Source organism: Aphelocoma coerulescens, assembly GCF_041296385.1.
Source record: "Aphelocoma coerulescens isolate FSJ_1873_10779 chromosome Z unlocalized genomic scaffold, UR_Acoe_1.0 ChrZ, whole genome shotgun sequence".
Lineage (NCBI taxonomy): Eukaryota > Metazoa > Chordata > Aves > Passeriformes > Corvidae > Aphelocoma > Aphelocoma coerulescens.
Window position 1 is genome coordinate 7,987,503 of NW_027184085.1, and position 13,078 is coordinate 8,000,580.

Consider the following 13,078-nt stretch of genomic DNA (forward strand, 5'->3'; position numbering starts at 1 on the left):
CATCAGCGCTGGTAAACACACAACAAATTCTGGTAGGAAGAAATACCCTGAAAGCAAACACCCTCTCACCATGGCACTCATCAGTCATCCTGAATTCTGGGTCTCAATCTGGTAAGTTCTGAACTTGGTGGCATGGACCACCTCAAGCAAGTACAGACTGGGGAAAGTGTTTGCTTGCACAGGTACAGGTAAGCACATGCCCTCCACCTGTAAACAGCAGCCTTGCAGGGTGCAGTGCATCCACATGAGACACAAGAAGAGCAGGTTCAGATTCCTTCCCATCCAGATGAAGTCTGCCCCCTGAGACTCCAGTGACACAGAAGATAGCCCTGATTATAAAACAGTAGGTGAGTCCAGGGAGGTATTCACAACTCCTCTCGTTGATCTGCCTTGTCTTGTTTAGAAAGGTGGAAGGAGAAATGGAATCAGGGAGTGAGTGACTCCATAACCTCTCCTAGGAGACCCAGGGTCCTAACACCACTCCTGAATATGATATACATCATACAGGACACCAGCTCTCACCTTGGTACTCCTTAGTCTGCTCCTTGTGGCATTTTCTTGGGGTGCAATCATTGGAGGGCTGCAGATACTGCTTTCAGCACTCAGAAAGAAGAGATACAAACATGCTGGTTTGCAGTCAGGTGGTGAGTGGGTGGGTTAACTCTCCCCAGTGGGGAGCCACAGCATGATATCCCAAAAATGGGTGCGTGTTCCCCACCCCCCCCCCCCCGGAGAGGGAGAGGCCCTAAACTTCTCCTCACCCTTTGAGGCAGATCGGATCACATATTTTATTTTCTTCCATACACAGCACAGAGAATGCAATCGCCTAATTCAGTGTGGTGAGTCCTACCAGATAGCAAAACACCCACAAATTAGCCATCATGACTGTGATGCCTCCTTTGTGAGTCCCTCCTACAGAGGGTAAGAGAGACGATTCCGCTTCAGCGAGCTACAGAACACTCTCCAAAACTGGAACGGTTGTCAGAAGGCATATTGTACACAGATCCTCCTACCAACTCCTACAAGAAAAGATTACCTTCTTTCAGCTAGAACAAAGAGCTATTAAGTGAGACAATGGGCCTAGCAGCATTGGTGAACCATCTGTCATCAAGCGTTAGACATTAGCAATGTCTTTTTCAAGCCAAGCCAATAGAAGCCCCCAGACACTGTTACAATGGCACACAAGCACAGATGAAAAGTGTCAGCCCAACTTATACGTGTTTTAACTCCTTCCATTTGGTCTGTTTTCTTACTGCTGCTTCCTGTAGCAACCCCAGAGCATGCAGGACCACACAGACTTCTCACAATAACCATCAAACTGCACTTTGCACCACATTTCAGACAAGTGCGGCAGAGTTTGCTCTGGGGTGCAGGCTGGTTTGGTTTGAGGCAACAAGGAGACTGATATGAGACACTTTCCCCTCTAGACCCAGCTCTCTTACCCCCAAGGGACAGCTATCCAGAACACCTCTAACTGTGCTCCAGAACCCAAATACCAAGGAAGGTCCTGAGTCCCTGTTCATAACTCTGACAGCTGATAAGCAGCAAGCAGCCAAGTGTAGGATAAGAAAAGAAACATAAGATTTAGACTGAGACACACAGAAGACTGAGGAGACCAGGCTGGCCCTATGTGTGGGAACAGTTATCAGGCTCCTCTGCCCAGTATAAGCATCCCACTCAGTCAAAAATCCTGTTCTGTTCTGGGTTGTACAGAACAACCCAAGCCCAAACTGGATAAAGAGCTAGAGAGCTACGTGGCTCTGCAGATTAAGCTCTGTAGTTTAAGCAGGAGTTGTCCTGTGTCTGGCTTAGTTTACACCTTCAGTTTCCAGCCCAAAAGCTTGACCTTAAAGCTTTACTAGGTAAATATTTTCTCTGCTTGATTACCAAGCTTTTGCAGTGCTGGGAGGTAGCTGAGTTTGAGTGAAATACTGGACATTTAAGGTGTTTTATTTTTTCTAGAAGTAAGGAATCCACATAAAGCAACACATTTGCCTGAAAGACTTACAGTTCAAATCCAGTTTAATCAGAAACTGGGAATTTTTCCTTCCATGGAGGGATGGATACAACCAGATGCTAAATTTTAGGACAGGTTTTCATGCATCAGATTTAAAGGAACATTCCCTCCCCACAAAACACAAATGGTGAATAACAGCAGGCAGAGCAGCTCTGCAGCTGGGGTGAGAGGACAAACTTGGCCTGAGTGGCCTCTTCCCAGGTCATGTGAAATCTTTGGTGGTCCTGGATCAGAGGGGTCCCTATCACTGCTCATGAGCCCAGATGGTGCTTTTTTCTTGCACTTTCAGCTGGAGACTCAGGAAATGCATATGTCACTTCCCAGTGGTTGGTCCTCCAGGGCCTGAGCACGCAGAGCCACCTCGCCTGTCCCACAGGTGACAGGTGGATGGTCATGGCCAAGCATTACACCTGCCTAAATTAGGAAACAGCTTCTGTGCAGATGGAAACCAGTAAATCTCATCTGGAAGGTAGTGGCTGAGAGAAGCCAAGTGAAGCGGGAAGTGAAACAGATTAGCCATGGATTGTACTCACCATTTGAAACAGCCTCAGAGAGTTCACATGTGGTCAGGCTCTGCATGCAGGAGAGAAGTGCTGGTGTTTCTGTGCACCCTGAGCTGAGCAGCAGCAACTCCCAGTCAACAGGCTTGAGGTGTGTTAAGGCCGAGAGACCACAGGTTCACAGGAAAGCAGGATTTGTGGGGCATCAATCCAGCTTCTCCCACTCTCTGGAAATGTAAATTCAAAGACAAATATAGAACAGGGACAAAACTGGAATTCAAGCCAGGGGACAGTTATTGGTCAGCATCACATGGCAAGAACAGAAATTATATGGAATGGAGACTTTGAGATCTTCAGCCGTTTCGCTTCATGACTGAACTGTACAATGTGGCTGGTATGGAGACTGAGTGGGTGTGAGGGTGGCATGCAGCACTGCACGTGCTAAACAGATCACAAGGGTCTTATATGACCTGCCTTGGTCACTGTGAAGTGGCGCAATTTTCATGGTAACTGGAAATACATATGAAGAGGGACCACTGCTCCACAAATTTTTCCTGTGGCTGGTCCTTTGTAAAGCTCCTCCCATGTCTTTCCAAGTAGGGTTGTCAGAAGCATTCAGCAATGGCCTCTTTCTGCAGCAAAATAAGTTAATAGGAACATTTACAACTGTTTTCAGTGAGCACCTTACAAAAGTCAACAAGAAACTGCAATATTAGTGTGTCAAAGGAGCCAGAATATCCTGTCCCAACATGCCCATCTTTTACCCAATAAAATCCACGACTGGTGTGACAAGCTGTAATAGACAAACAGCTATGATCTGTCATTCTTCTGTGTGAAAAACACCTTTAGCCCCTTGCCTTATCAGACCTAAAGTCATTTCTTTGGCAATAAGATCAACAGAAACCTCTGAATTTTTCTTCCAACAGTTAAATTATTTATGAGCTTTGAAAATAATCCCACTTTGTCTTCTAACCCTAGTTTTGCATATATACATGTCGACCCCTGTGAATTCTTCAGCTAAAATATGCATTCATTACAAAAGCATTTCAGGGTATTTTTTTCTTTCCTCTTTATCTACTTGTTTGAATATGTTGTAAACTTGATTAATGTTGCCTTCTAATCTCTTTCTTTCTAGAGAGAACACCTGGAGCTCCTTTAACCTGCCTCAAATAAAAAATAAAACCCAAGAGACAAACAACCCAAGTGGCAATGTCACACTTCCACAACCCTTTCCTTTCCCTGGCCATCCATTCCTTCTCTTCCAAGAGGGTGGACACATGAGCAAAACTTGTGTCAATGAACCTACAGGGCCGTGGGTTTCTCCTAAAGCCCCCTTCCTTATGCTCTTAGTAACCTGCTTAGTTTCAAGCCTCTTTCAGATTGGAATAGTTTGGGGAGATTTATGACAGCAATTCTTCTGGTTCCTTTCACAATGTGTTTTCCACTATTCTCATCTATTGCTCTGCCTACATGCATCATTTATTTAATACCAGTCACTAGCAACATTAAGCTTTTTTCCTTTGCCTTTTTCTTTTTTTTTTTTTTTTTTTTTTTTTTTTTGAGGACATTTTCCCCTGTACCTGGAGAAATCATGCAGGTAAATAACATCTGAGCCAACAGCCTTGGACCTGCCTTTTCTGCCTTCATCCAAAGCTTTCCATGGGTATCAATCATCCCCGAACTAGGATTCTTCTCATTTTAATTATGCTAATATCGCCATAATTTCATTCTCGTTAACAGCAATTGAGTTTCAGTCTCTGCAGATGGTGAAGCTGGACAGTTACCAAGCCACATGCCATCTTGAGAGGAGGTTATGGACCAGTGCTTAGCCTGTGGCAGTGCTGCTCAGCACCGTTTCTGGGTTGCATCAATTCACTTTACCCATTTATGAAATGACATATGCCTTTGCCTCATACTGGTTTTGAGATTTACAAAGGACACTTCTAAAAATGCAGAGACCATTGCCCATCTAGCTCATTCTTGTTACAGTACAACCCTGCCTGCTTTGACAATTTCAGATGAAGGCTAGAGAGGAATTACACTATTAATTTAAAGTGGCTACAGAGGACAGACACTTTTCACAAGGAACCTCAGGAGAAGACAAAGGAGAACAAGTACACGTTGCACTGGGAAAAGTTTCTTCTGAACATAAGAAAGACATATTTTACAGTGAAAACTATCAACCACTGGAACAACCTCCCCAGTAATGTGGTAGAGTGCCCATCACTGAGGTTTTCAAGATGCCCTTGTATTGCACTGGGGTCTAGGTAATCTCATCTAAGATCCCTTTCCCATGAAAATTTGGACCACATGAGCTTTCTAGGTCCCTTCCAACATGGGATGTTACATGATTCTGTGGTCCTGTGGTTGCTGTAGGTGTGCACAGATGCATATGTTGCCATGATACACACCAACCCTCTGACCCTCCCCAGAAGAGCAGGTATAGACTCCAAATCATGGCAGTGCTGATGGGAAGGACCTCTGTGGTTTTCTCATCCAGCCTCCTCCTGAAATTAGGTTGGGCCTTGAGTATATCCCTTGTTATTCTCATGAAATAAAGCTAAAGCTATTAAAGGCTACACAGGTAAATTTGTATGACCACAGTCATACCTATGCTGTGGGACAGGCACCCAATGCAGCCCCTCTCCTCACCCTTTTCCAGCCTGACAGATGAACCAGGGTTTGTTGCATCCCCTTTCTGGACTGGGTTTCTCTTCCAGGAAAACCAGTGTGGGTAGGGTGAGTGGTGAGCACAAAAACAAGAACCCAAAGAAATATTGGTGTACGCAGAGGGACCAGGACTTCCATGCACCTTATGAGGAACTACTCTTCCCCCACACAGCAGCTCCCATTCCACCCAGTGGAGAATAGGTGGTTCCCAGAGGTACCCGGGATAACCCATCACTGGCTGTCCTCGCCAGGCCAAGTCCACCTGTACCATCTGTGAGCTACTTACACTTTCCAGGCACAATCCCAAGTACAACTCAGCTCTAAGCTAAGGGAACTTCCACTGCTCCTTGGCTGACAAGCAGAGCAAACTTCAGCTTAAACCTGGCTACAGGTCAGAAATCAATACAGCATAAACCAAACTGCACCAGTTCTGCAGGAAGGGCCTGACATTGTGACCAAAAGTGCGATGAATGATTTTACATGGATTTGATGTTTGTGTTGTTTGGGGTTTTTTTATCTGAGTACAGAGTCTGGTAAGGCAGATAGAAATTATGATGGACTGTTGCAGATTTCTGGTCTGGAGAATATATTAAAATCTCTTCGGGAGATGATATCTGACCAGGTTCTTATGGAACTGTTGCCTCCTCCTACTCTATATGACAGCTGACCTCCCTGATAATCAAAGTACGACACAGATGGCAGCTGCACAGCTGAGGTAAACATGAAATGGTCTCTGTGACAGCCCAGAAGAGTCATTGTTTTCCCATCCCTAAATCAGATGGCAATCTAGGATCCCAGCCAGACCTATCTTCCCCCAAGCATTAAAAGCACACAAGGAATGAAAAGACACTGTAGTCGAAAGGGTGAGAAACAGTTTCACTAAGATTTTGTGTTGCAGGAGGTCTTCAGATACTTTTAAGATACACTTTTAATCCATGGCAAGGACTTTGATTTTCTTTAATTACTTCATATATTGGTGAGGTATTAATTAAAACATGAGAGAGAGTCACCTTTTAGGGGCAAAAGGTTTTGAATTCTTCTTGCTGACCAGCATGACAACAGTATTTATGCTGATGGCCAAAAAGGACATTTCTGACTCTAGTTCCATTTCCAGAAAACCTCATGGTGCATTATTTGAATCGGCACACGTCGCCAGGGGTTGAATAAGACAGTTTCTCCACACTCCACAACGGAGTACCGACACTTACTAAATTATGCTGTTAAATACTGTAGTATGGCTATAAAAGACAATGAAGGCCCGTGGAAAGATGCCAGCCCCTTTCTGAGAGAGAGAGCACTTTTTGGAACCCTGCCTGTGGCCCGTAATTTTCACTTCCTCCTACGACAGTCTGAAGTGACATGAAAGGACTTGTAAAGTCAAGTCCAGGAGGATGGTGGGGATTTGAAGGAGTAAAGATAAAGTTAGAATGTTGATGGTAGCATTTGACCAACTTGAACTTTGCCAGGAAAGAAGGAAGGAGCCAACTCTCCCACACATCTCCATAGCAGACCACACTGGAAAAAAAAATTCCAGCCTGAAAAATCCACATTTTTCAGCCCAGATGGGGCCAAAATATTGAAAACATGTAAACTTTTAATGGAGAAAACTGCTCAATCAAAAGCAGCAAAACTTGACAGAAAAGTTGCTAGCTAGCAAGATATTTCAGTATTTCATGGGAAATGGCCCTTGGTGAAGGAAAAGAACAAATGGCAGAGGATGGGAGGATGGAAGAATGGCTTACACAAACTGAGTCTTGTCAGGTACTGCAGCACTTCACATGGACCTTGACATGTACAACCAATAATGAAGTCCTTTAAGTCCAGCAAGCTCAAAATTAAATACCTTTTCTTACTAGTGATTACAAAGGAGTTGAAGGATAGAGAAGGACTCAAGATGGACCTCTGTGAAAAATATTTCATCAGGAAAGATTTGTCCTTCTCCAGTGGTCATAATATGACTTGTCACACTCTGTGTGCCTAAAACCCTTTACTGCAGGAACACAGACAAAATGGTGTTGCACACAAAGCTTAAAAACAACACTGAGGAACAACAACAAAAACAAAACCAGTGCATTCCAACTATTCGGGTCAACCCAGTGATGGCGCCTGACAAACAATGCACACAATATTTTGCCCTCCTGTTTGCTACCACAGTTCTACAGAGGATGGTTAGTTCATTAGAGGAAGGCTCAATCAGAGGAATATAACAATGAGGTGGAGATGGGTGAGCCAAATTCCACAGGAATTTTAGTCTTTTATGTTGACACATATCTTCATATATTTCTTATATCCCCACACCTATAAATTTATACACAAATCCAGCCAATCACTCAGCCTAAAAGGTGTGTCCTTAGTTGTCTTACATGTAAGCCATCATGGTCAAAACTGGAGAGCAGCAGAATTTTCTTAGCAGCAGTGTTTGAACAGAGAGAGACTTGGATTTACCCAAAACACCCTGTATTCATTTTCTGGGCTGGGCGTTCACTGGAGGTGATTCTTTGTTACACATTGTCTCTGGAACAGACCGAGCTTGAGGCATGATTTTTGAATTCATTAAAAATTCAGAACAACTCTGGTGGCTGCAGAAAACCTTCACATGGTTCCTAGGGATAACTGTCAGCAAAGCTCAGAGGTACCTTATTCCACACAACCTAGTCCTTAAAACTCTGTCCAGCCCGGGCATATGTGGACAGTGATTGCCAGAAGTACTTCTTAGGGAAAGGATTTGAAAGGAGCTGTTAAGCCCAGCGATACAGGGCAGCCTGGAGAGCTCCTGCCCAGCCCCTCCTGCCACCATGAGGGAGGGAAAGAGTGTTAGAAAGTGCTTTGCCTAAATGCCAGGATGTCTGACACCGTCACAAAACACACACGTAGTGCACAAGGGAACACCACCAGCTTCCAGAGAGTGAGGGGACCTGAAATGCAGGAAACAGCATGAAGGAAAATGTTAAGCCTTGTCACCCAAAATAAAGTTTACGTCAAAGAAAATCCCCTGTACCAACAGCATAGGAGTCGCTTTCCTTCCCCCCCACCCTTCGCTGTTTTCTCATCTCCACTGCAATTTTGGAGCAAAATTCTCAGTGCAGTTGGTCACAGCGGTTCAGCTGGGGACAGGGATGAGTATCAGGGGAGGAACAAAACACACAGAAGGGTCCCTTTTACATTTTCAGAGACACAGACTGTATTTTCCCCTTTCCCTCGGGCTCTGTCACTTCACTTTCAACTCCCACAAGTAGCGCTTGGAGAGCAAAGAAAGTGGGGGAGAGGTGTGAGAAAGCTGAGCTGTTCGCCTGGAGGAGAACAGGGATTCAGGCACTGGCAGATGAGCTCTACAAATACTGCCATGGTGTCCTCAGGTCCTGCCACGTGCTCCTGCCTCCTCAGCCCCTGCCACGGGCACCCTCACACGTCAGGGGGGATGGAGGGGCGTATGGAGCCCTGACCAAGGAAAATTGATGAGATGCTAGACTCCCAGAGACAGGCAAAGGTTTCCCCCTCTGCTGCAGGAATGAAAGGTTGGTAATAAACTGTGGGGATAAATGGCAGCACCTTCCCTCACTGCTCGTGTCTGCTCCCTGAGCAGGTGTTGGACCATGGCAAGGAGGGCAGAAGAAGGGATTTAGTGAACAGCCATGGCCTCTGTGACAGCAGGCATCAAAAACACTCCCCTACGCCAGCTGTCTTCAGACAGGACTGTTCTTGGTCCATGGTTTCCCTGGCTGCAAGATGTCATTTGTTTCTCTACCTCATACTTCCCAACCCAACAAATTCCTTTTCAAGCAAAAGTCTTTCCTCCACCTCCTCCTCCCCATTATAAATATATGAGGGGGAAAAAACAACAACAACAACAAGAACTACCAAAAAACAAAACAAAACAAAACAAAAAAAACAGCAACCATACAACCAAGCCTTGACATAAATCCTTTTGGCTCAGGTTTTTTGACAAATACTAGTGTTTCTTTATCCTTCACATTTCACTCCAACAACTCTGAGTAAGAGTTTCTATCAAAGCTCAGCTCTTGAGTCTTCTCCATGAAGCACCTTGGGAGAAGTCACTGTGTTGAAGCTGGGCAGGGGAACTCTTCCTCTGCCTGTGGAGAGTGGATAAGACATGGAGTGGGCATGTGCCCAGGACACTGCAGCATGGTCTGTCTGTAGATATTCTGTTTTATTTCATTGCAGGCATCACTTCAAGCATTGTTATAGTGGAAATGATCCCATCTAGCTGCCAATACCACCATCTGAGCTTGAGATCATCACTGTGGGTCAGCAGAGCTGTAGTCATCAGAACTGACTGCATCATCAGATTGCATGCACAAAATCTGTGACAAAGACCAGAACCAAGGTCCAAACCCCAAACCTTCGCTTCCTTCTTGAGTGCTGCAGCCATGAGGCTGCTCCTTTCTGCTCTTCTTGGCTGCAGACCGAGATGCAACATTGAACTGTCCACCTGACCTGAGCCTTTCCCAGAGGATTTGATACCAAGGTGTGTGAAACTGCATCCAAGTGCTTCCCTCCCAATGCCAGAGCTGGCAGAAAAGCAGAGGGGAGTCAGAACACGTAAGCATACAGAGAGGAAAGGAGGTCTTTGCTCCTGGCACTGGGGACTTACCAGAGTTGCTGAGAGTTCAAGTGGATCCAGCCAACAGTTTTGGATCCCCTGCTGAGGTTCAGACCAGGCTTACAGACCTCACCTTCACAGAAGAAGGAAGCAGGGGGATAGTTTTGCTGGATCTCACCTGTACCTAAGTTCTAGGCAGTGAATGAAGGAAAAACCTAAATTCCTGTCCAGCCAGTGGGGCAGAACAGCTCCATTTCAAGGCTTCAGAGAAACAACTTCTACTGAAATTGTCAGATAGAGTCTTGAAAAAAATAACCCTCTCTGATGTCTGGCTAGCAAACGCCACTGCCCCCTCCAGGGCACCAGCTACCTAAAATACAGATGCAAGTCTGGTGCCTAAGCCAAGCACACCTGCTAATGCTCAACTTTCGTATTTTAACCTCAAGAGAAGCTCCTGTTATGGTGAAATATATGGGGCAGCAGACCATGGCAGCAGAGCTAAAGCCCATAGATCATGGAGTTAAATATTCTAGTGTGGGCTGAAAGTGAGAGCACACAGTTTCAGCTCATGTGTTGGTTGAAGTTATGAGCACGCGAGAAAAGGGGATTTATAATGAGAATGGCAATTCAACCTCAATTATAGTGCACGACTGTCTGCACACTATAAACTGAAGGTTTAATAATGAGGCAAGAAGGCTGAAGGAGAGAATTTCATTGTGTCTGTTTCACAGCCTGGAATTCTTACTAAATTCATCAGATTACGTGAGTTCTCCTGACAACTGTAGCAGTATAACTAATTTTAAAGGGGTTTATTGTATATTCAGACTGCAACAGAAGATACGGGCAGAGAAAACCTCACAGCGAAAGAGAACTCCAGATTGAGGACTATAATGTATATGAGATTTGAAAGAAGTAAGTGCTAAAAGATGTAGACAGCAGTTTTTCAGGGTCCTTAACCTTGATGAATAAATGAATAAAATCCCTTAAAAAATTGCAGTGTTTCTTTCAAGTGGTTTCCAGCATGTTAATGATCAAGAGAAGCTGAGAAAATTGCTGGGAAAGGAGATGACTTTCCTCAATATGCTTTTACCACAGAGACTATGAGAGAGACATGAATTGTAAGCAAATAATACGCAAAATATGACAGAGAGAGAAGAAGAGAGTCTCTTTATCTGTCCATAATGCATTTGCATACAGATGTGTTGACTGCAAGACTTTGTGATGCTGCCAAATCAAAGCTTTAATGGAGAGTTGGAGCCTTCCAGTTCTTCCATATCCAGGTACTTAGGACTCTCCTGTGTTGTGTTTACCTGACTACACCAAAAGAAAGAGAAAAGTACCGAATTTGAAAAGGGACACAGAGAATACACAAAGGCTTTATCCACCACCATAAGGCTTTATCCACCACCATCCCACTCACCGTATACAACACCCCTCCAGCTAATAATGAATGACAAAGGGAAATGAGTTGCCCACCCCTCTAATTTCTATCACCAAAGTCTCCTAAGTATTGAAAAAAAATTTAAAGGCACACCAGGCAAATGCAGTACAGAAAAGGGGCATCTCCTCACCTTCTGCCAGAGAGGAAGGGAATGTCTTTTTGGTGTCCTGGCATGGCCTTGCCCAAGGGAACTGGTGGAAGGCGCAACTAAGACAGGGAGCATCAGGCACTAAAGGGCAACTTGTCTGCTAAAAAGTATTCCAGATTTAAAAAGCCATAAAATGGCAAGTGAGAAAGGGGTGCTGAAGGATAAAATTTTGAAGGGATCATCTCTAGCAAGGTTTTTCACCCCTCTATTTTACTGTCTGACAGTCCTTGAAGACAATGCTCTTGCCTCTCCCTGTCTTTGAACTCTCCCCAGCACCACCATCACCCACACACCCCTTTTCTCTCCTGGCCCCACCAACCTCCAGGTAATAATGCAGCTGATTAGATCTTTCATCATTTTTATTGTTATCCACCCGCAGATTAATAAAACAGCGCTCCGGCTGTTTCTGGCTGACCACATTCCCTAATTTATCATAAAGGCTTAGCCTGAAACACTTCTGTCTGACATGTGGGGAGAGCTTCAGCCCCTCCCAGCTCAGCACAGCTGCGGGAGAGCTGTGGTCCGCAGCAATACCCGTATTCTCACCTCACAGAGCAGAAGTTAACGCGCCACAGCCGAGCTGCTAAAGCAAAATTACCAGAGATTGGTACCAGAGTCACAGAGGTGGAAAAATGGGGAGTTAACTCCAGCTCACTGGAGCACACAGCTTCATATCTGTACTGTCTCTTAATATGAGGGAATATGCTCTTAAAGCACTCCAAATTTTCTGTTTAAAGACAATAATTGCAAGGGTGACTTAACATGGCCTTAGGGACCATCCTGTAAGAATTGGAAGACTTGATCCCTTAAAAGTCAAGCTGGAGGGATGATGAAACTGTCATTGGAGTTCCTACATATGCTCACCTTCTCCTTCTTGTCCCCTCTCTTCCCATCCTCTGCCATATCCCTTCCGTTCCCACTTTGCCTTTCTCCTTTCCAGGGTACTGGTTTAAACTCAGAAGAAATGCAAAACTCAAATGTCTTGCAGTCCAAAGGAGGATTTGAGCCCACACACTCAAAAACAATCCCCTCAAAATCTCACAGAGCTCTATGAAACTAATGACCTCATTCATTTACTTGGAGCACATGACTGGCTAAGTGAAGGTGAGTTCATTTTTGAGTGGCCAGTGTTACACTGGGAGCAGCTGTGACCTACTCACTGTTCTACAACCCCAAGAAATAAAAAAGTGAAGAACTTCTGTCTGGCAGGCATTTCTGTAGGACTTTTCCTGTTTTAAACTGAACAACATAGAGAATTTTCAAATTACCAAAAGGGGAAAGAAAACCAAAATGGTGAAAAACTTTTTGTTAAAGAAAAACGTAGAAAAATTCTGCAGAACTGGTACTGATTTATATAACAATTCCATTTAATGGAAAAAAGTAATTTTTCTGGTGAGAAATATTTTCAGGGGATACATTTCAGTTGTGGCTGTCAGCTGTTACTTGCCTTTCAATCACTGACTAAGCCAAAGCAATCCTTGGCTTCAGAGCTGGGGTCTCATTTTGGGAAGAGCTGAGTGTAACAAGTAGTGGGGTGAAGGTGCAATAACGAGATCACACAGATACAACAGTCACCACGAGAGAACAGCCCTAGGGCAGAGCATGTGTGAAAACAGCTGCCTCCCAGCCAGGTATGCCCTGTCTGACTCCCTGCAGGCACTCAGAGATGTCCAACACAGTCTCTTCTACCAGACCTTAAGAAAACATTCATCTGAAAAAGAGCCTCAGACCTTTCAAGGTA